A 23586-nucleotide genomic window follows, 5' to 3' on the forward strand; every position below is an offset into this window, starting at 1 on the left:
ACTATAGTACTTGACTTCTGCAGCAAGAGAAATGCTTCAGGTTCTCCCCAGTTTCAGCAAGTAAGGTTGTGTCATCTGCATAATGCAAGTAGTTGATGATTCTTCCTCCAATCCTGATGCCACATTCCTATTCCTAAAGTATAGCCTCCTGAATGAGGCAATACTTTCAATATAAATTGAAATGGTATAGACTGGTATAGAAATAGGATGCATCCCTGATGCACTCCCTTCTTGATTTTGAACCAGTGTTTCCTTGCTTTGTTCTGATCCAAGTATAAGTTTCACATGAGCACAATCAGTTGTTCTGGGATTCCTGTTTCTCCCCAGTAAGCCACAATTTGTTGTGACTATCCACACAGTGTATAGTCAATGAAATGCATATAGACATTCCTCTGGTACTCTCTGCTTTTGGCCAAGATTTATCAGTGATGATATTCCTAGTGCCAGGGCCTCTTCTAAAACTTAGCTTATATGTCTGGTAGTTCTCTGTGAATGTACTGTTCCAATCAATCTTCAGCAGGATTTTGCTTGTGTGTGGTACTAGTGATACAATTTGATAACTTCCACACTCTATCCATTTACTTTTTTTCTTTTTTTAATGGGAATAAATGTGGCTCTTTTCCAATGAGTTGGTCAGTTTTTCTTATATCTTTTATCTCCAGTTTTCACTATTTGTGAAGGTCACACTCTTGTTTCTTATTCATAAGTTCTTGTATCTCCCCAAGACCTTGCTATTTATCTGATTTTATTTCTTGCCCTCTCCTCTTATCTCAACAACACACTTTTGTGAATATACCTTTTAAGGCAGCAAACCACAGGGCACAATTCCAAAAGGTGCTACATAAAACTACCACCTAAAACAACTCAGCTGCTGTTTCACTGAGTCTAATTCATGATGAACCTTGTGTATACTGAGTAGAATTGTGTTCCAGAGAGTCTACAAGGCTGTGACTTAAAAATAAAAATTTGTGATATGAGTGGCAGTTTACCAAGCAACTTGATTTTCCATCCAACCATTTATAACATTTTGTTTCATAACATTAATTACAACATCCACTATGCAATTGCATTATTTTATTGCCTTCCTATAATTCCCATTTCCATCTTTTAAAGTCTGCTGTTAGGGACCTCTCCAAAGTGCTGAAAAGCAATGGTATCTCTTTGGAGACTAAGGTGCGTCTGATACAGGCCATGGTCTTCGCAGTCACTTGTTATGCATCAGAGAGTTGGACAATGATCAAGGAGGATAGAAGGAGAATTGATGCCTTTGAGCTGTGGTGCTGGAGAAGAGTATTGAGAATACCATGGACTGCTAGGAAAACAAACAGACTTGTCCTGGAAAGGGTTAAACTGGGTGGCTCCTTGGAGGCAAGGATTCTGAGGCTCCGTCTAACATACTTTGGACATGTTGTGAGGAGAGACCGGTCCTTGGAGAGGGACATCATGCTTGGGAGGGTGGAGGGACAGTGCAGGAGAGGAAGGCCCTCTATGAGGTGGATTGATTCAGTGACTGGGATAATTGGGATGGGAGTGTCAGAGACAGTGCAATTGGCACAGGACAGAGTGGAGTTTAGGGCTGTTGTACATAGGGTCGCTATGAGTCGCAGGTGACTCAACGGCACATAACAACAACAAACAAACAACACCTCTTCCTGCCTTCAGGGTTTTATCTTAGGGCCAATACTGCTCTTTGACCTTATGTGGTTGTTATTCCAAGGAGTGATGCCTCTCTGGTTTTATTGGTCCCCTTATAAGCTTGTCTATTATTTAGCTGAAATTTGAACTATTCAGATGAATTTTGTTCCCAATTCAAAGTGTGACTAAGAGCTACAGGGTCATTATGAATCCTGGTTGACTTGACTGGCACCAGCTTGACTAGTCCACCAGTCTCTGTCAGACCAGTAAGACTACCTATTTTATGTGTTAGAGGCTGGACCTTGTTTGCCTTTTCCTTTCCTCTATCCAGGATCTTCTGCTCTGATGCCTTGTAGAGTGGCCAAGGACTATGACTTTTTGGAAGCAGATAGCCAGGCCTTTCTATTACAGTGTCTCTGGGGAGGTTCAAACCCCCTCCTGTTTAGTTAGTAGTGGAGTACTTAACTGTGGTATCATGCAGGGATGCCTAACACCACCACCAGCTTAAAGAACAATACCATGTTGCCATGGCACTATCTCTAACTCAAGGAGATCCCATGTATGACAGCATCAAACTCTTCTCCTGAGGGGTTTTTAATGGCTGACTTTTAAAGAACTAGATTGCCAGGCATTTCTTTCAAGAATTCTCTAAGTAGATGCCATACTTTCAGTCAGCAGGACAGTGTATGTACCATTTGTTCTACCCACTCCAACATAGACCTCACATATCCTTTCCCCCCAGGTCTAATAATCAAAGCAGGATCTTTACCTGGACGTCATGGAATGCTTTCTCTGAAACTCAGTTAATAAACAAAAATCACTTGCATTGACTTAAACCATCTACAACTGCATGAGCCATTTCCCTGATGGTTTTTGAGTTTCTGTGATACCATCTAGTGAATTACAGAACCCAAAGACACAGACAGGAGTGAGAGGAGTGAGAGGAGAAAGAGTATTGGATGTTAGAGATGATGGAGTTTAGACATTTGGAACATTTTTAACTTCTTCCTGATAGGAACTACTGTAGTTACATGCTATTGAGTCAGACCATCTTGTAATTGACTCACCAGTAGATTTTCAGAGTCTATAAATCATATCGGAGGAGACTGTCCATCTTTCCCCTTCAGAACAGTTGGTGGATTCAAACCACATGCCTCTGGGTTGTCAGTCCAGCTCTTTACTAATACCACTAGAGCTCCCTTTATAGGAACTAGTCTTATTCTAATCATTATAAAAGAAATAATTTTTTGCAGCTTTAGAGTGAGCTTTGTAGTTTAGTTCAACTTCTCCATAGTTATTCTATTGGCCTGGGGGTGGTTCTCCCTCTTTATTTTATTATTTGCATACAAAATTAATATACATTATGTATTCCAAAAATGTACCTTAGTGCTGCATTGTATTCCTTAATGTGAATGTACCACAATTTCTCATACCATTTGGTTTGTTTCAATTTTCTTGCTATTGTGAATAATGCTGCTATGAACATGGGTATCAAATCTCTGTGTCTCTGATCTATTTTTCTGGGGGTCTATTTCTAGCAGTGCAATTGCTGGGTCTTAGGGGATTTCTGTGTACATCTTTTTGAGGAAATGTCAAACCTCCTTCCAGAGTGGTTTATCATTTTACAATCCCACCTCCAGTGCATCTGGAGAGAGTTTCAATCTTGCCACATCCTCTCCAACATTTATTGCTTGCTGTCCTGATAAATTTTGCCACTGCTACTGGATCAAGATGGTATCTTATTTTGGTTTTTATTTGCATATCTTTTATTGCCAGTGATTTTGAGCATTTCTTCATGTATCTGTTGGCCTTTCAAATGTCTTCCTTTGTGAAAAGTCTTTCAATGTATTTCAGAGCCATACATTTTACATCATAAATCCTCAGCGGGGTGGGGTTTTTCCTTTCTTTCTTCCTATATAGTAAAGCCATGTGATTCATGAGTGGTTTCCAACCACTTATATTCCTTTTACGCCCTTCATTTATATGTAAAGGGTAATCTTTCCAGAGGCATTCGAAAAGGTTTGTGGAAATGAATCATGCACTTCTCTTTATATCTTTCAATTGCATCTTGCAAAGGCCTAAGTACATTTGATGACCAATTAAGGAGAGACATCTTTCCACTGGACGAAGGTAGAGGGCAGATAATGAAATGAAGAAAGCCTTTCTAATAGCTAAAATTCAGATTGCTGGAATTGAGAATTGAGAGCTAGCAAGGACACAATAGGAGAAAAGACAGAATAGCAAGACTCAGTCCTCTGTGGACCAAGAGCACATTTTCCTCATCTTGAATCTATTAAATGCTCTGTTATAAACAAAATGTCCAAAGTGCATACATTTCCTAGCCTAGCTGAGAGGTGCATGTAGTGTTTAAAACCATTTAAATCTCCAAGTGAAAATGGCAAGGATTCCCCTTTGACTATTCACCACAAGATACTCACACTCACACACCCTCTCTCTCTTGAATATAATACACTGGTTCTTCTTGACTAGTCTCTAAGTATATTTTGGTCATGCAATAGTTTTAATAAAAGCACTAAGGATATAGAGAGTATTTTCTACTTTCAAGAAGTGGAAGGTAGGCACTGAAGCTCCCACTGTTATCCAATTCAACTTGATATTCTTTTCCATTGCAGTAGGAATTGATCACAACTAATAAAATGACACCCCATTTTGTACCTTTTAGAAAGTGTTGCTTAGTATGGTTCCGATTATTTGCACCCTAAAAATGAAAAGTGTCATTTTCAAAATCAGCCAACTTGAAGATCACTGAAATCGATACCATGTTAACATCAAAACCAAGTAAACATATTGACACATCTCTCAGCAAGATAAGCAGGGCTGATTTTCTCCTCGCATCAGCTATGAAGGACCAGACATTGACACCTGCTCAGGATTCAACTCTGTTCTGGATCAGAGTCAATTATCTGTCACTGATACAAGTGTAAGGCTCATTATCATTTGCCCAGTATGCTTGGCATGTCCACTTCATCCCAGAAGAGACTGACAAACATGAAAACGATTTGGAATAACCTGGATAAAACCCAAAGACTTGGATATAATGTTCACCTGAGAAAGCTTCCCTTTTAGCAAAGGTTGTAAGTTTTTATATGAAAGGTCGCACATAAAGGGACAGATGAAGATCTTCTCACCTATTTAAACTAATTTAACTTTCTTTTTTTTAAAGGACATCTATTTCTATGATATGTATATGTATTAAGAGCATGCACTAAAGATGTATTCAGAAGAAAAAATAAGACATAAAAATTATGGAGCCAGCAGAAAAATAAAGACACAAAAACTATGGAGCTGACCTTATCACTGACTGAATTGATGTTAATAAAATTGTTGTTGTTATGTACTGTAGAGTCATACCGACTCACAGCTGACCATCCAGCAGGTTTTCAGAGGCAGTAAATCATAAGAAAGAAGATTGTCCATCTTTCTTCAGAGGAGTAGCGGGTGAATTCAAACTGCATGCTTTTGGATTTGCAGCATTACTCCTTACCTCTAGACCATCAAAGCAATCCCTGAAAATTAGATTGAAATCTCTAATATGGATCACAGTGCAATGTAAAAAAATAACACAACAAAGATTCTCACCACTGGGCCAATTTGCAGCACCATGATAGATGGAGAAGAAATTGTTAACAATTTCAGCTTGCTGGGATCCACAATCAACACTCTTGGCACTAACAGTCAGGAAATTGAAAGATTAATTTCATTAATAAAGTCTGCAGTCAAAGATCTCGACAGAATGCTAAAGAGCAACAATGTCAGTTTGGAGTCTAAGGTGCGCCTGATCCAGGCCATGATCTTTGCAATTACTTGCTATGCATCAAAGAGCTGGACAATGACTATGGATAACAGAAGAACTGACGCCTATGTGTTGTGGTTCTGGAGAAGAGTATTGAACATACATACCATGGACTGCCAGGAAAACAAACAAGTCTGTTTCGGAGAGAGTGAAACCAAGTTGCTCCTTGGAGGCAAGGATTCTGACGGTCTGTCTCACAGACTTGGGCATTTTGCAAGGAGGGATCAAACAGTGGAGAAGAACATCATGCCTGGAAGGATGGAGGGACACACAGGAGAGGAAGACCTTGAACGAGATGGACTGACAGAGTGACTAGGGTAATTGGAGTAGGCGTGTCTGAGACAATGAGACCGGCTCAGGATAGGGTAGGGTTCAGAGCTGTTGTGCATAGGGTTGCTATGAGTTGCAGTTGACTCGAAGGCACATAACAATAACAACAAAGTTAATAGCTTCTTTTTGAAATAATCAGCACATAGATGATACACAGTGATCTAGTCTCAAGTCTAGAGGTGAGAGAAGAAACCCAATCAGTTAGTTCTAACCAAGTTTGACGTCTGTCTTCAAATATGGTTTTATTTTATTTTATCGTCATTTACAGATTATCAGAATACATGCTCAATATGTAAAAAAAATTGCTGTCAATATACATAGGAAGATATAAATCAATCTAAGAGTTTCTACCCATGAAATTCAGAGATATTGATTACGTTTTTTAGAATATTGGAACCATTCTTACCCTTTTGTTCCAAGTCATTCCCCCTCATTCACTCCTGTTAACATTCCTATCCAAGCTTTCAGTTGCTCTAGTTAATTTAGGGAGCTTTAGTAGCCTAGTCATAAGAAGTTGCTATGCCATCCTTAAAACACATGGCTTGAATCCACCAGCTGCTTCACCAGAGAAAGATAGACATTCTCCTCCCAAGCAATTTACAACCTCTGAAAACCCAACTACAGGGTCAGCTATAAGTCAAATCCAACTCAAGGGCACATAAAAGCATAGCTAATTCAATCTCTTATAGATAGTTCTTAAAAGACCTATATTTTTACAGTTTAAGCTAACCTATTGGTTTTAAGAAGATTTCGGGGGACATTTCTTGTCTGTGGTTTAGAGCTCATTTCAGGGCAATGGTTTTAGGGTTTTATACAGCCTTCACTACTCCAGAACATCTAGAGTCCATGAATATGTGAAAATATGTTCTGAATTTTCACCAGTTGAACAGTATTTCTTCAAAGACTTTTTGATCAAAATGTTCAGTAACGTTAGCCAGGTATCATCCAATTCTTTTGGTTTCTTGGAAAAGGAGGTAGTTGTTCACAGGTAAATACAATTGGCCACACATTGCATTTCCTCTATTTCCTAGTCCTAACTTTCCTTCTTCCTCTGTTATTCCAGTAAAGTAGAGACCAATTGTTGTGCCTTTGATGGCCACTTGCAAGCAGAATACACATTTTGACTATGTTCTGTAAGTGTGCAAATGGATTTGGTAGAGTTGCACACATTTTTCCCTCCCCACTTCTCATGGTTATCTAAGGTATAATTTATGGTGCTGAAGATAATTTTGTCTGTAATTTTAACATGGATCTAATTCATGACCTAGGACTATTGGATGTAAGAATCTAGAGCTGTGGAGCTTTGGTGGCCTAGTGGCAAGAAGGTGCACTGTAATCCCAGAAGTATGTGGTTCAAATCCATCAGATGCTCTGCTGGAGAAGGTGGGGCAACTTTCTCTTTTATCAGTCAGATCTGATTTGATGCTACACACACACACACACGAAATAAAAAAAAAATAATCTAGGGCTGTGTCGTCCAATATGATTGTCACACCTCATTTTAAAATAAAATGAGATAATTGACAGCTTTACTCTTTTCTCTATCATATTACCTACTAGTCTCTATGTGGAGATTTTTGTTTTCTTGATATTGAGGTGTATAGTCCACACTTAAGGCTGTAGTCTGTAATCTTCTTCAGTAAGTATTTCAAATCTTCACTTTATGTAAGTAAGATTGTGTCATCTGCATGTCTTTCTCCAATCCTCATGTCACATTCTTCTTCTTATGGTCCAGTTTCTAAAACTATTTGCTCAGGATACATATTGAAGAAGTATAGTGAAAGGATACTACCCTGACATACATCCTTCCAGATTTTAAACCTTAAACCATCCCCTTGTTTGATTTGAATGAATGCTTCCTGGTTCATGTACAAATTTTGTTTGAGCACATTTAAGGGTACTGGAATTTCTATTTTTCTCAATGTTATCTGTCATTTGTTATGATCCACAAAATTGAATGCCTTTACAGTCAATATAACACAAGTAAATATCTTTCTGGTAATCTCTGCTTTTATTCAAGATCTATCTGACATCAGCAGTTAGATCTCTCATTCCATTACTTCATCTGAACTTACCTTGCATTTCCACCAGTTTTGTGTTGATGTACTGCTCCATAATTTTAAAATAACCTTAAACAAGATTTTACTTCTTTGTGATATTAAGGATATTTTCAATAATTTCTTTATTCTGTGGAATCTCCTGTTTTAAAATTGACACAAATCTAGCTCTCTTCCAGTCTGTTGGCTAGGTAGTTGTACTCCAAATTTCTTGGCATAGACAAGTGAGCATGTCCAGGGCTGCATCTGTTTTCTGAAACACCTCACTTTGTATTCCATCCTGGCGCTTTATTTTTTTTGCCAATGCCTTCAGTGAAGCTTGAATTTATTGCTTTAGTACCATTTGTTCTTGATCATATGCTACTTCCTGAAATGGTTTAGAATCAGCAAATTCTTTTTGATACAGTATCTTTGTATAGGGCTTCCGACTTCTTTTGATGCTTCTATGTCATTCAATATTGTCAAAGATGTCTTTAAAGTGCTAAAAAGCAAGGATGGCAGTTTAAAGACTTAGACTCAAGTTACAATATATTCAGTTGTTACATATACATGTGAAATGTGGACAATGAAAAAGGAAGACCAAAGATGAATTGATGCTTTTGAATTGTGATCAGGTAAATAGTACTGGCTATACTATAGACTGCCAAAAGAATAAACAAATCTGTCTGGGAGGAAATGTAATTTCTTAGAGGCAAGGATGGTTTCACTGAATGAGAAACTTGGTTTCACATACTTTGGGCATGCTGTCAGGAGGGGCCAGTCTTTGGAAAGAGTAATCAGAGTGTGAAAAGGAGAGGGTCAGAGGAAGATCAAATAAGAGAGACTGACAACACAGCAATAGGTCTGAACAAGGCAGACCTTGTGAGGATGGCACATGATAGAGAAGTTTCCAATCTGTCAAGTGTTTTCTCTACGTTTGTTCTATGTTGTAGTTGACTTAATGGCACCAAACAAAAGCCACCCATGGTTATTTGCACTTAAATGATACAAAATGAAAAATTTCACTTTCCAGAGCCACATTTTAAGTGTTCAGTTGTCACATGTGACTAGTAGTTACTGTATTAAACAGTGCAGATAGAGAAGGTTTCCATCATGACAGGGAGTTCTATTGAATATTGCTACTTGGGTTCTTGGTACTCTTAGTAAAGTTTGTCAAGAAGCAGTGTCCGGTGGTGTAAATGGTTGAGCTCTTCTGAATGATCACGGTCTTGAAAGGCCTGCAGATCAATTCCACTCTACCCACCAGGATCACCATGAATCAGAGTGGACTCAATGACAACTGGCAAAAAAAAGTAGCATCATCTGGAAGCTAGTTAGAAATGCAAAATTTCAGCTCTTTCCTCTCCCCGGATCTAATTGCATTTCATTTACATTCTTGGAGCTCTGGTGATATAGTGGTAAGGTGCTTCCCAGACAACCCAAAGTTAGGCGGTTTGAGTCTTCTATCTGACCCTCTAGAGAAAATTGGGAAATCTCATCCAGTGTGATTTATAGCCTCTGAAAACTGGTTGGAGGGTCATGTATGAGTTGGTTCCTATTCAACAGGACATGATAGCAACATAAGCTACAAAATTTGCTGTACTTTGTTAGAGCAGCCCTAGGATATTAATGCATATGGCTTCTTACAAAGACAAACACAAGGTTACCAAGTAACTATAACTTAACAATCATTAAGTGTCTGTAAATGTTCCCCAAGGCCTTCCTCTTGATTCTCTCATAAAAATATCTAATAAGTCCTTACTTAAAAATTCATACTCATCGTCATGGACTTGGAACCAACTCACTGCTGACTCTCCAGCAAGTTTTCAGAGGCTGTAAATTACACGGGAGGAGATGGTCTATTTTTCTCCCACACAGCAGCTGGTGAATTTGAACTACCAGAGAGGTATCTTCTGAAGCCTTTGCTCAAGCCATGCATTATCCTAGGAGCTTCATTCACTTGCATTTATTAATCCTCACAAACAATGCTGTTATTAGCCACTGTCAAGTTGGTTTCAACTCATGATGACCTCATGTACTGTCATTCCATTGATCACTCTCACTCTCTTGATCATAGGCCTATTTGGATTTGTGTCCCTGTCACAGTGTCTGCCTTAGTCTGGAAGCTCAGCTGAACCCTTGCCACCACGGGTGGTCCTGCCAGTACTTACTTATTATTCACGGTGTTGATTGACAGCATAGCTTCCAGCACCACAGCCACATACAAGCTACTGTAGTATCAAAAACAAACCGATGGGTGGTAGACAAGCAGCCTTGCATGTAGTTTCTACTGTTAACTTTTTTTTTTTTTTTTTTACAAATGAGGATTATTAGACACAGGGAATGGGAGTAAGTTAAGGTCCGAGTGGAAGAGTTGAGGTTTCGTACCTGTTCAGGTGTCTGGCCAGGTTCCCTTTATAGGAGGCCAGTATATCCTAAGCATGGACCCTCTTAAGGAAGTTGACACAAACAGAAGAACATGAAACAATGGTCCTTTTCATACCATACAGTGTGAATCTGGTTTGGAGGACGGAAGATGACCTGTGGGCCAGAGCACCTGGGGGAAAGCACCTGCAACTGGAATTGTCAGAAATGACCTGAGATCCTCTTGTTGGTACAGCCCAGGTTGACTTGTGCTTCCTTGCCAATCTTTAGTGAACTTTCACATACAATTGATTAGTAAGGTTGGTAAGTAAGCACTAGCAAACCTGTGCTTTTCTTGGTTGCTGAATACACTCCATTCCTGCCAAGAACTATACGTTTGGAAAGAGGTTTGTATTCTATAGGAAGGTGCTATGAGACTGGGAGAAAGACAGATGTCAGTCATCGCAATGGGCATAATCTCTGATGCAGTGGGAAAATGTGAAATTGTTCCCTACAGATTAGTAAATAAGCACAAGTAGGCTTGGGTTTCCCTTGCTTACAGGATAATCTGCACTGACTAAGACCTTAACTTACCACATCTTTTCATCTTAAAGTCCTCACTTATAAAATTAGGTTAATACTGGTCCACAAAGACACTATTTTATATCCTACTTTGGTGACTAGTGGCTGCGATCTTAAAAGCTTGGGAGAAAGCATTTAAGGTGTAACTTTTGCTCTCTCCCTCTCCCAAGCAAAGAAAAGGGAAGGAAAGCGAAAATGCACAGAAACAGTGTAAAAGCCTAATGGGCCATGCAAACCTCTACTTACGTGGCCGCAAGACTAAAAATGGATGGTGCTTACCTACCACTGCTGACCATTCTGAAACAAATGATGGTGTAAGGACCTGGATAAAGTGGACAAAGATGTGAAATAAAGCTTAAAAAATAAAAATTATCCCACTAAGCCTGGTGGAACCCCCAAGATTATAACCCTCAGTTATTTTTTTTTTAATTATCAGTTTTGTGTGTACCATCAAATTGGATCTGACTGGCACACAAGGAGATTGCCCCTCCTTCTCCAGCAGAGCATCTGGTGGATTGGACCCACATACCTCTTGGATTGCAGTGCAACTTCTTGCCTCTAGGCCATCAGAGCTCCCTCCCTGAGTTATCTTTTAAACCTGCTACTAATTCAACCCTTATGGATCAACTTGTAGCCAAACAATAACAGGGAGACACTCACTCCTTAGAATAATCAACCACATAAGATCACTGGGGAAATATTTGCCCAAGGATAAAGCTCAGACATCAGGATGAGGGTAGAAGTATTCATAGAAATGAGAATCACAGGGCAGAAGTGTGAAGTGTGCAGTTACATTGTAGGTATTGTAAGTAATGTAATTAATGGTTGAATGTGAAAGCTTTGTAAATTTTCACTCACATGACAATAAAGAGAAAATATTACGATAAACTTAATAACAGAAGCTGCACACAGGGTTTTTTCAGGTGTATATTATGCAAAGGATCATTGTTTGTGCTCTCCTGATTCTGCTTACCTCCTTCAGAGGCTCTGCATTTCAGATTGGCTGGCTTCCTTTGAGGAGAGGGCTTGACCAGGCACTCTGGTTTCCTTCCTATTTATCTAATCTTATTACTCAACTCTCTTTTCCCAAGTTCTCAGGAAGGACCTGAGAAAAAGACAAGTGCTCATGCTCAAATCCTAAATCAACCTGTCCACCAGGGAACGCAGGCCCCGACTAGAACAGCAACAAAAAGCCTCAGCTGTTTCCTGCCCCAACCTAAGCTGCTCTGAGTGAGTCATCACTTTCCTGGGCCCAGCTAAGGCGGGGCTTTTCCAACCTTCACACAGGCTTCTGCCTGAAAGCCACCCTATTATACCTGGAACATCCACCCTTTTAGTGCTTCTTTTGAATCTCCTGAATCAATAATGACTGCACTTACAGCCCCAAAGTGCCCACTCACAGATCTGAAGGCCACTCTATTGGCCTTTGGCAGACACCCCATTCTCCTCAATGCCTGAAGCCCAGGCCAGGGAGAACAGAGCTGTCCAGGCACCTGGTCTCTCAGATGACGGAAGAGGCCTGTGAGGGGAGCCAGCTGTGATCAGCACCAGCTCTGTTTACTTTAAACATGTTGTTACTGTTGTTGATTGCTTTCGAGTCAAGCATGACTCATAGTGACCCTATGAACAAAAGGCTTGAAGCCCCTCTACAACTATCGACATTTATTGGGTGTATTTATGGCATGTTACTCATCAAGGACAGTTTACATTTTCCTCTCTTAGACTGTGCTCCTCTTAAATGTCACTACTAGTTGCCACAGTGTCAATTGCAACTCTTGGTGACCCCGGGTGTGTAACATTAGAACTGTCCTCCACAGGGATTTCAATGGCTGGGTTTTTGGAATTCGATCACCTCTTGGTAGAATTGAACTGCCCATCTTTGGTTAGCAGTGTGTTAACTCTTTGCATCACACCAGAAAGGAACTACCATTGAATGGGCCCCTCACTCATGGCAACCCTACACACAATAGGATTGAACTAAATTCTAGAAGGATTCTGATTGCACCTTTATATCCCCATGGGTGTCCAGCAAAAAGCTGTGTATGCAGTAGATGCTTAATAAATGCTTATTGAGAGAAGACGTACAAATGCTGGGTGTTCCATTACTACCACCACTACTCAATAACCAGTAAAAGCAGCATGATCCTTTGCAACATTTTAAACAGATTATTCTTCTATAAACTCAAAGTACCTTATAGAATTTCAGGTAACAAATGTTTATACTAAACCTATTTGATTAGGGAGGTCTGGTGACCTGGTGATAAGAAGCTGCACTACAAAATGGTGACTGCTTCCTGCAAGGCCCCGTCTTCCGTGTCTGTGTCCTGGCTGTGATCCAGCTCCCTTTCTTCGCTGTGGTTCAGCAGCCCTTTCTCATCACCATCATCTCAAGCTTCTGCTTCTCCCTGGTGCATGCCAGCCTCAGAAGCCATGTCCTCTTGGGGTGCAGGTAGGCGGCTATTACCTCCACTACTGCCACTGCCACCACCACTGCTGCTGCCACCGCCACCACTGCCATTGCTGCTGTCACCCTTCTTCTTGCCATCAGGATTGGCCTTCTGCTCCTCAGCAATCTGCTCCAAGCGGCCCAGCAGGGCATCAATGTTGGACTTGATCTGCGTCAGTTCTGTCCTGATGGTCTGCAGTTCACTCCTTTTTAACTTGATCTTGGCTGAGCTGGTGGTAATGGCTGTGGAGTGGGCAAAAAGCTTGACAGGAATGGTAATTTTGACATGGCGGACCAAGGGGACTGTGACTCGGGGTCGCTTCACTGGGACCGCCCTGGGCACTGGTACCAGCGGCAGGCAGTCTCGATAGTCAAAGAGCCTGTCGTAGAAGTTGTCCTGGTAGTAGTCATAGTCAAAGCTGTAGCCACTGGATATGGCAGATGCTGTTCTCTTTAGTCCCTTGGGTCTGTTGGGCCTGGGCTCTCCAGTCATGTTGATGTCTAGGGTCTGCCCAGCCAGCACTTACCCATTTTCACCCAGCACAGCTGCCTGGGCATGGCATTCATTAGCATACTGGACAAAGGCATAGCCCTTGTGCACAGAGCAGCCAGCCACACGGCCATACTTGGAGAAGATGGTCTCCACATCTGACATCTTCACCACAGCAGTGTTGAGGTTTCCAATGAAGACCCGAGAGTTGATGGATTTGGGATCATTCTTGTTGGTTACATTACTTGCCTGAATCTTCAAATCCACCAGCTGCTCTATGGGAGAAGGATGGGACAATCTCCTACAGAGCAATAAATTGCCTCTGAAAACTCACTGGTGGGTCAGCTGAGGGTTGGCTCTGACTCCATGGCACACCACCACCAGCACCACCACTACATTTGATTAGAAGACTGCAGCTAAGTGATGCTATAATTTGGCTGCTGCCGATTCTGACAGAACAAAACACATTCTTCTTTGTACCTTGAAGCTGTGGCATCTAGCAGTAATAGAGACCTAAGGGGAAAAGAGGTATTCTGACCTGTAAAACTAAAAATGCTTGATTGCTGTTGAGTCTGGAACTGACTCATAGCAAGCCTGTTAGAGGGGTTTCAGAGACTGTAAATCACAAAGGAGGAGATTGCCCATCTTTCTCCCTCAGAGTGGATGGTGTATTTGAACTGTCAGAGACATGTGGCCTTAAGGTTAGCAATGCAAATTCCTACAAACTAAGCCACCAGACTTCTGCTGAATAATTGAATTCCACCAAGACATGACCTCATCTGAATGTGACTTGAGACAATTGCATTTGCTCTGTGCCTGTAAAAGTTCTCAGGGGGTAGATGCAAAACCAAGGGCCAGAATCTCTGGGGTCATGCTGGACTGCTTGCATTTTTCATGATGAACCTGCAAAGGAGAAGGACTAAGAAATGGAGGTGGAATTAAACAGCAGCAGCTACATTTGGACAACAGACACCTCCTGGGCTGAGTTCCAGTGCATTCATCCACCAGGATGAAGCTCCAGAGCACCCACTAGTGACTTTGATAAAAGCATTTATGCTAAATATTTGCCAACGGAGTCACACTTGTGGAGACTGAGAGGAAATTATACAGGGAGGAGACAATTACATCATGCTAGGGCTTTTTGCTTTCCTTCCAGCTCTGAGTTGTGCTGCGCCCTTTATTGTTACCCAATGTCTGCAAACACCCACAGCTAGCATTTTCCTTCCAGCTGGCACGATGGGATAAATAGATTCCTTTATGTCCAGTAAGACTCTGATCCTTAAATGGCTTCATAAAGATCCAATGGTTTTGAGAGTTATTGTGCTTAGTGGGTCATTATGAAAGACACTTTCTAAAATCCTCTAAAGAAAGCCATTCCCATCATCCTCCTGGGCAATGGTATCATCAGCAGACCTCAGAGGAACTGTGGAGGAGGTCCATGACAGGTCCAACAGGACACTTTCCATCACAGACAGGTCAGGTCTTTGCATCGTAGGCTTATAGATGGATTGGAATTTTTATTTTTATTTATTAAAGTTTAAATTATAATGAAAACAATAATAGTAACTATCGTATATGACCAGTTGCTGTGGAGTTGATTCTGATTTGTGGCTGTGTATGTCACAGTAGAACGGTGGGGTTTTCAATAGCTGAGTTTTGGCAAGCAAATTGCTAGAACTTTTTTTCCAAGGAAAACGACTTTCAACTTTTCAATTATTAGCCAAGAAGCACATTAATCATTTGCGTCAGCCAATGAGTGCTCCTACCGTCATCCGTAGCCTCTTATTTGTTCAAAGTCCTGAAGTATTGCAACATTCCCCTCCTTTAGCTTCATAAAGAATCAGTCCCTTTCCTGTAGGAGAAGGATGGGCAATCTCCTCCCGTGAGATTAACTGCCTCTGAAAACCTGCTAGAGGATCAGCTCTGAGTCTACGTTACACAACAACAACAACACGATTAGCTCTAGCTGGAATAAAGGGCAGAAGGTACTGAATTTACATAGAATAAGTCTTGAGTTTGAGTAATAATTTGTGTGACCAAAAGACTTTATATACTGTGCTTTGCCTTCTTTTTTTTTTTTTTAAAAAAGGGTCGTAAAATGTATCTCAAAGGATCCTTATGACAACTACATGAGATAGAGAGTAAGCAGAAGGTAAGCTCTCATAAAAACTTGGGAGAATGAGTCCTTGAGAGAATGAGATTTGACTCGGTCACATGTCTTAGCTAGAATGTGACCTTCTCCAGTGACGGGACACTCCTTTTCTTTGGCTGGAAGTTTACTGAGCCATTTGGTTTTCCATTCAATAATTCATATCTATTTTGATTCTCTTTATATATTTGTTGGTCATGGTTAAGAAAGGCTATTCCTTAGGGAAGGACATCATGCTTGGAAAGGTAGGGGGATGGCAAAGAAGAAGGAAACCCGCAACCAGATGGATTGACACAGTGACTGCAGCAATGGGCTTGAGTGTGTCAGAGATGGTGAGGTTGGCACAGGATAGGACAGGGTTCTGGTCTATTATTCATAGGATTGCTCTGAGTGACACTTGACTCAACAGCACCCAACAACAGCAAGAGAACTATTAATTTAGTTTTGATTCTGCTGTTTACAGAGTTTTAGTTATGTTTGACAGATTATGTCATAAACCAGGATTCCTCAGTTTGTTTCTATTTTTTCCTTCCATCATCTTTATACTTTTATGATTCACATTAATATGTTTTTTAAAATTGAGATTTAATGAAAATTTTTAAAGAACTTGGTTTCCAAATTGTTCATTGTTACACATTTTCCTCCCTGCCCTCACCGTCCCTCTCCCCAATCACTTTTTTCTTAGGGAAAAAAGTTCTTTCATTGTTATAGAGTCCCTTACCCCCACCTCAGACCACTTTACTATGCAGTTCTTATTCTGAACCCTTGTCATGCTAATAATACCTAATCATATATTCCTTTTATACAGTTCTTGCCCTTGTCTCTTTCAATTCCATGTAGATTATTTATCCCCTCTTTTTTTAGTCCCCCCCACCCCCAGCTCCCATGTAAGTCCTCTTTCCATCTTGAGTGGTGGTACAGTCTGTAGGGAGTTGCACGACTCACCTAAAAGTAGCACCTCTCTGGTGGTTCGAGTCTACCAGCAGCTCCAAGGGAGAAAGATGAGGCATCTCCTCGCATGCAATTTATAGTCTACAAAAAATCTGCTGGAGGGTCAGCTATACTCCAACTCAATGGCAGTAAGTGAATGAGTGAAACTGTTTTTATGTTCCATGTGAAGTGTGGACTCTGATTCATATGTCAGCAAATAGATATCTAGTTTTGCCAGCATGAGGCTCTCCTACTTAATGGATTTCATCCCTCTGTCAAAGATCACAGGCCATTAGTGGATGGATTTACTTCTGATTCTCATTTCTTTTCCACTAGTTTATGTGCCTGTGTTGTATTGCTTAGCTTAGTGCTTCAACTACTTGGCTGCGCCGTGAGTTCTGAGATCAGGAAGTGTGAGGCCTCCAATATTGTTCTTCTTTTCAGTGGTGCTTTCTTATCTTTACTTTCTATGTGAAGTCAGTGATTTGCTTTCTCATCTCTTTAAAGAATGTTAGTGGGATCTGAATTCGGATTGCATTTTATCGAAAGATCACTTTGGATAGAAATAGAATTCGACCCAGGTAATTGGGTACAACATTTGTGCAATTAACTACTTCACTGTCTTTCCACCCACATCAAACCCACTACTGTTCTATTTAGTCTGATTCATTGCGACTCATGGGACAGAGTAGAACTGCCCTGTGGGATTTCCATGGCTAGAAACTGCCAACTAGCCAGACTGCCACATCTTTCTACTACACAGGAGTTAGTGGGTTCTAGTCACAGACCTTCTGATTAGCAACCCAACACTTTTTTTTTAAAATTTTATTATTTTTGTGTGCGTGTACCGTCAAATCAGATCTGACTGGTACAGGAGGAGATTGTCCCTCCTTCCCCGGCAGAGCATCTGGTGGATTCGAACCGTGGGCCTCTGGGATTGTAGTTGCAGCTCCTTGCCACTAGGCCACCAGAGCTCCCCTAGCAACCCAACACTTAATTCACTGGATACTAAGGCTCTTCACTGGATCCCAGAGCCTCTGATACCTATTATCTCATTTAACATTCACAAGAAATCTAAGAAGTAAACATTCTTGTCAACATTCCCATTTACAGCTTTACCAAGAGCTGGTATGATTTGTGGAAGAACAGTGACATCACTTTGAAGACTAAGGTGCACCAGATTCAGGCCATGATCTTCTCAATAAGGAAGACATAAAAATTGATGCACTTGAATTGTAGTGCTGGAGAAGCATACCAAATATCCTGGAGATTGCCAAATGAACAAACAGATATGTCATAGAGAAGGTGCAACCATCTTTCATACTTTGGACATGTAGCTAGGTGAGGTCATTCCTCATCATGCTTGGAAAGATGGAGGGTCAGCAAAGGAAAGGAAGAGTCCTCTCCCACAAGGTGGACTGATACGATGACTTCAGCAATGGGCTTGAGTGTGTCACAGATGATGAGGATGGTACAGGATAGGCAAGGTCCAGCTCGGCTATGAGTCGTACTCACCAGCACCTAACAACAACAGTATGGTGTGGGATCCAGGCCCAAGAATAAAGCATAACATAGTAGTGGAACCCCGCTCTGAGAACAAAGAATTAAAAAGACATGTACAGAAATGGCCAAACTTTTTGAATCCTAACATTGTGAACATTTCATTCTAGAGAGGGTGAACCTCACAAGACTAATGAAATTTGTAATATGTGTGCATCAGTCCCCTTATTCATTCAAGAAGAGTCTCAGAGAAGCTCAGTCCCAGCCCCTCTGGGGACCCCCACCCCGGCCCTTCCCTGAAGCACTGGGCCCAGTCTACAGGGCTCCACGCTGAAATGGGATCCCTATTTCAGAGAGGTTTTATCCAACTCCTGTGATGCGTCACGCTCTCTGTTTTTTTGGTAACAAGTGAATCAGGTTTCCACTAAAAACCTGATGCCAAAAAGTAGAAGAGGGGTAAAAAAAAAAGAGGCCTCCTACATCACTTGGGAGGACGTCTTTGTCTTCATTGCGAGGTCAAGAAAGGAAAGTTGGCAGCTCAGCCTGAAAGATGAGCATGCATCAGGCAGCTGTCCAGGTAGAAGAGAAAAAAACCCACAAAACGGGGGAGCAATCCGCTTAATCTGAACTGCGGAAGGGGCAAGAGGCAAATACCAGGTTAGAAGTCAGGCCTCAGCCTCCCAGGGTGGGATCGTGTTGCCTAAGCATGACGTCACTCACAGCCATTCCCACGCCCGTGGCCCACTTTGGAAGTCACCTAGGCAATAGATACAGAAGCCAAATTCACAGTAAGTTACTCTATGACTCAGATTGCTAATCTCTGTTTTGACAACCAGCAGCAAGCCATTGGAATTTTGGAGCGTTTTAGGGTTAAAAAAAAAAAAGCCGTTTATTGAAAAAAGAACAACAAAAATCCAATTATCTTGTTTCGACAACCTGGGATAATCTCAAATGTGTCAGAGAACTGTGCTCCCCAGGACTTTCAATGGATGCTTTTTCTGAAAATATCGGGGTTTTCCTCTGAGGCTGCCTTGGGTTGATTTAAATCTTCAATATTCAGTTAACACTCAGGTGTATTAATTGTTTGCACTGTTGTTGTGTATCACAGAATTGGAACTGACTCAAAAGTGGGTTTTCAGAGACTATAAGTAGTATGAGAGGTGATTGCCAATTTTCCCCACCCCCACCTTGCCCCTGCTCCCCTGCAGAGTAGCTGGTGGATTTGAACTATGTTCCTTTGGGTTGACAGTAAAACTCCATACCACTAAGCCACCAATGCTCCCTGACTACATATGGAAAAACCCCAACCAAACCATTGCCTTGGAGTAGATTCTGGCTCAGAGCAACCCTCCATTGGAATTTTGAGGCTGTAAATCTTTGCTGGAGGAGACTGCTCATTTTTCTTCTGGGGAGCAGCTGGTGGATTCGAAGAGTTGACCTTTCCGTTGGCAGCATGACATGTAGAGCTCTAGCTGCCAGATGTCTTCCTCACTCTCCCCTAAAGCATCCATTATAGAGTGACAAGAAAGTCAAATCACTTGCATTTAGAGAAATAGCTGGGATTTCTCTTCAGCAGAAAGTCATGAGGAAGCGGTGAAGAATGCAGCCTCTGGCAGGCCACTTGGAGTCTGAATACTGGCTCTATGCCTCAGTGTCCTTAAGTGAGTGTGATGATGATATAACTAACTCATGCTGTACAGCTGTGCTGGGAAGTCAGTGACGATGAAAAATTTTTATCAGCCTGCCCTTTATAGCGTTACACTACAGATGCAGGCAGGTTTTGTTTATGCTTGCCTGTGTCAACAGAGGGAAATAAAGAAAAAAAGAGGAAGTATTGATTCATGGTGCCTTAGAGCTCCTGTAATGCACGCAGCTGAAAAGACATGGGAAGTCCAAGGAGGTCTGTAGAATCCTTTGACCAAGTCATCTAACAGGAGTATTTCCGGCCAGGACTTGGCACACCTGGCTTCTTCATGGAGTATTTTATAACCTGCATTCTTCTTGTTGTGTGCTGTTGAATCAGCATGAACTCATAGATGACCCTCCAGTGGGTTTCACAGAGGCAGTAATTTGCTTGAGAGGGAATTGCCTGTCTTTCTCCCATGGAGCAGCTGGTGGGTATGAACTGCATGCCTTTGGGTTGGCAACACAGCTCCTTGCCACTAAGTCACAGCCTATTTCTCATGCCAGTTGCTGCAAAGGAAGTTCTGGTGTCTTAGCCCATAGCATGTGCTGTGCTGCTAATGCAATGGCTGTCTCATCTACCTGATGTCTCTCCTCTACCAGAAGCTCCAGAAGAGAAAGAGAAACACTCTCCTTATGTTGCAATTTACAGCCTGAAAAACCCTGATAAAGGGACCAGCTTGATGGCAGTGAGTGACAAAAAAGATTTAAACTTGGACTAATACCAGATGGCCTTAAAAATGTTCCCTTCAACCACAGAAGTCTCCTATTGCATCATACCTCCCAATTCAGTTGATTCCTTTTGTTATTTTGTGTTGTTCTTCCTCCCCATGTGTTTATATATCTAATTTCTCAGTTGGCACTCTCATTGAGCTTTGTGTTCTCTAAACGTTGGCTCTTGAAGAGAAAAGAATTTCTTATGGCTTCTACCTTTATTTCCTCCAAGCAGCATTCAGGAAGGGTATTAGAATTTTCACAAAAGTTTTTCAGAGATCCAAGAAACTCCTTTGACTCTCCTCTCTAACACATCCTTGGAAGTTTTGTCTGTTCACGTGCTGGTCCTGGAGGCACCATGGCAAGGAGCCTGGGTGTTCCTGCTGTTTTTTGTTCTCCCTTCTAATACTTACCCTCCAACTTTTATACAAGATTTTATTTTATCTTATTGTTTTTCCCTCCCTTTAAATCCTACCTACTGTCCCCTCTTTTCTGCAATCCCACAGGACACCTGATGCTTTATAAGGCACATCTACTGCCTTTGTTCCTCAGCATTCATTCCTTTTTCTCTTGATAGTGTCTCCTTCCAAACTCCATGTGGTTGGTATAGAGCTAGGGGCCTGCCAGACACAGCACCCAACTTCTGGTTACAATGAGTGCCCAGGTGTGGGCATGTGACCATGCAAGGTGAATCAGCATCCTGTTATAATTGGACAGTGGGAAGAGAAGGAAAAACAAAGAGAAGAGAAATAGCCAGAGATTTTCTTGTCCCTTGGATCTAGAATTCAGACACTGTTGCTCCTTACTTAAGTTTCTTGAAGCAGGCTTGGCTGCTGTAAAAAAAAAAAAAATTAGACCAATCCACAGAGAGGAGCAAAAGAGATTAGCTTATGTGATAATAAATCCCCAGTTTGCTTAATGGGTTCACGTTGCTGTTACTTGCAACCAAAAACATCTTGATTAAAGTATGTGGGGAACATAACAAAATATGGCTAACATTGTAAAGAATGGGAATCTCAGAACACTTAACTGTGCTCGTTTGAAACCTGTACATGGACCAAGAAGTAGTTTTCTGAAGAGAACAAAGGAACACTGCATGGTTTTAAATCAGGAAAGGTGTGCACCAGGGTTTTATCCATAATCCACACCTATTCAATCCATATGCTGTGCAGATCATTGGAGTAACTGGACTATATGATGAAGAATGTGGCATTAGGATCTATTAACTGTGTTATGTAGATTAAACAACCTTGTTAACAGAAAGTGAAGAAGAATCAAAGAATTTACTTGCAAAAGATCAAAGACTATAGTGTTCAATGTCAAGAAAACAAAAGCCCTTACTACTGGACCAAAAGGCAATATTATGATAGATGGAAAAAAAAATTGAAGTTATAAAAAATTTCCTTTTACTTGGATTCACAATCAACCCCCATCGTAGCAGCAGTCAAGAAATCAAAAGTTGTGTTACTTTGGGGAAATCTGCTGTCAAAGACCACTTTAAAATGCTAAAGACAAAAGATAGCAGTATTAAGATGTACTGCATGCAGCCAAGCCATGGTTTTTTCAATTGCTTCCTATGCTTCTGAAAGTTGGACAATAAATAAAAATGATCAAAGAATAGATGCCTTTGAATTGTGGTGCTGGGGAAGAGTATGGAATATATCACACACTGACAAAAGAACAAACAAGTCTGTCTTGGAGGAAGTGGTGCTCCCTAGAGTCAAGGATAGTGAAACTTCATCTTAAATACTTTGAGCATGTTGTCAAGAGGGGCCAATCCTTGGAAAAAGACATCACACTGGGAAAGGTGGAAGATCAGAGAGAGGAAGACTTTCAATAAGATGGATTGACACAATGATTGTAACAATGGGCTTGAGCATGGTGGAGATAGTGAGGATGGCACTGGATAGGGCAAAGTTCAGATTAATTGTTCACAGAGTTGCTATAAGTTGTCGTTGACTTGATGGCACATGTGAAAGGAGCAGGTACAACTTAAGGGTGGCTGAGTCTGACTTCTACTGACTTCGTATAGTGGAACTGTTACCATCAATAATATCCATAGTACAATACAAATGGCTACATGATCAGACATGCCACCCCACATTCTCCCACACCTATGTCTACCAATTATTGGTTCCAGTATTTGTTGAAAATTGACTCACAGACTTTCTCACAGTTATAGGATTTATTAAGGAAATAGGTTGGCGAATGGGGGAGTCAAAGACTCTTATACAATGCAAGTCCAGGTTTCGTCCATCAATCCCAAACCAGATTAACAAGACACAATTCCTCAATTAGTGAAAGTCCAGATTCAGTTCAGCAGCACAGACGTACCTCTGGTCATCTCAGTAATCCAGCAAATTTTATCTCAGAGCATTAACAAGTCAGCTTTTCCTTCAATCATCAAACAAGCAAAACCTTTACCCGTGGCTCCACCTCCAGGGTTCCTCTGGTAATACTTTACTACAGTCTCTTCACAGCAGGACTACAGTCTCTTTGCCTTCTCTCCAGCACAGTCTCCTAGAGTGTCTTCACAATCCTTCTACTGTGTGGAAAGCACTCTCACTTACATTGGTCACATAGCTGTTGATGATTTACAAGACCATGTGTCCATAGTTATGGTACCTTGAGATAGCCACCCAAGCAGATATATGCACACCCATGTTTATTGCTGCTTTGTTCACAATAGCAAAGAGTTGGAAACAATCTAAGCGTCCATCAACAAATGAATGGATAGAGAAGCTGTGGTATATTCACACAACAGAATACTATGCTCCATTTAAAACCAAAAACTCATGAAAAATTATACAAAATGAGTGACCCTGGAGGACATTATGCTGAGTGAAATATCTCAGTCACAAAAGGACAAATACTGAATAGGACCACTGTTGTAAAACAAGACTGACATCGGGA

At 41.2% G+C, this 23586-nt stretch overlaps 1 pseudogene; it reads right to left on the reverse strand.

Annotated features, from left to right (window-relative positions):
• Positions 1-13034: 13034 nt before the first annotated feature.
• LOC102853778 lies at positions 13035-23017 on the reverse strand (annotated as a pseudogene).
• Positions 23018-23586: the final 569 nt, after the last annotated feature.

This window comes from Elephantulus edwardii, unplaced genomic scaffold (assembly GCF_000299155.1).
Source record: "Elephantulus edwardii isolate Elephantulus edwardi_28Jun2011 unplaced genomic scaffold, EleEdw1.0 scaffold00146, whole genome shotgun sequence".
Taxonomy (NCBI): domain Eukaryota; kingdom Metazoa; phylum Chordata; class Mammalia; order Macroscelidea; family Macroscelididae; genus Elephantulus; species Elephantulus edwardii.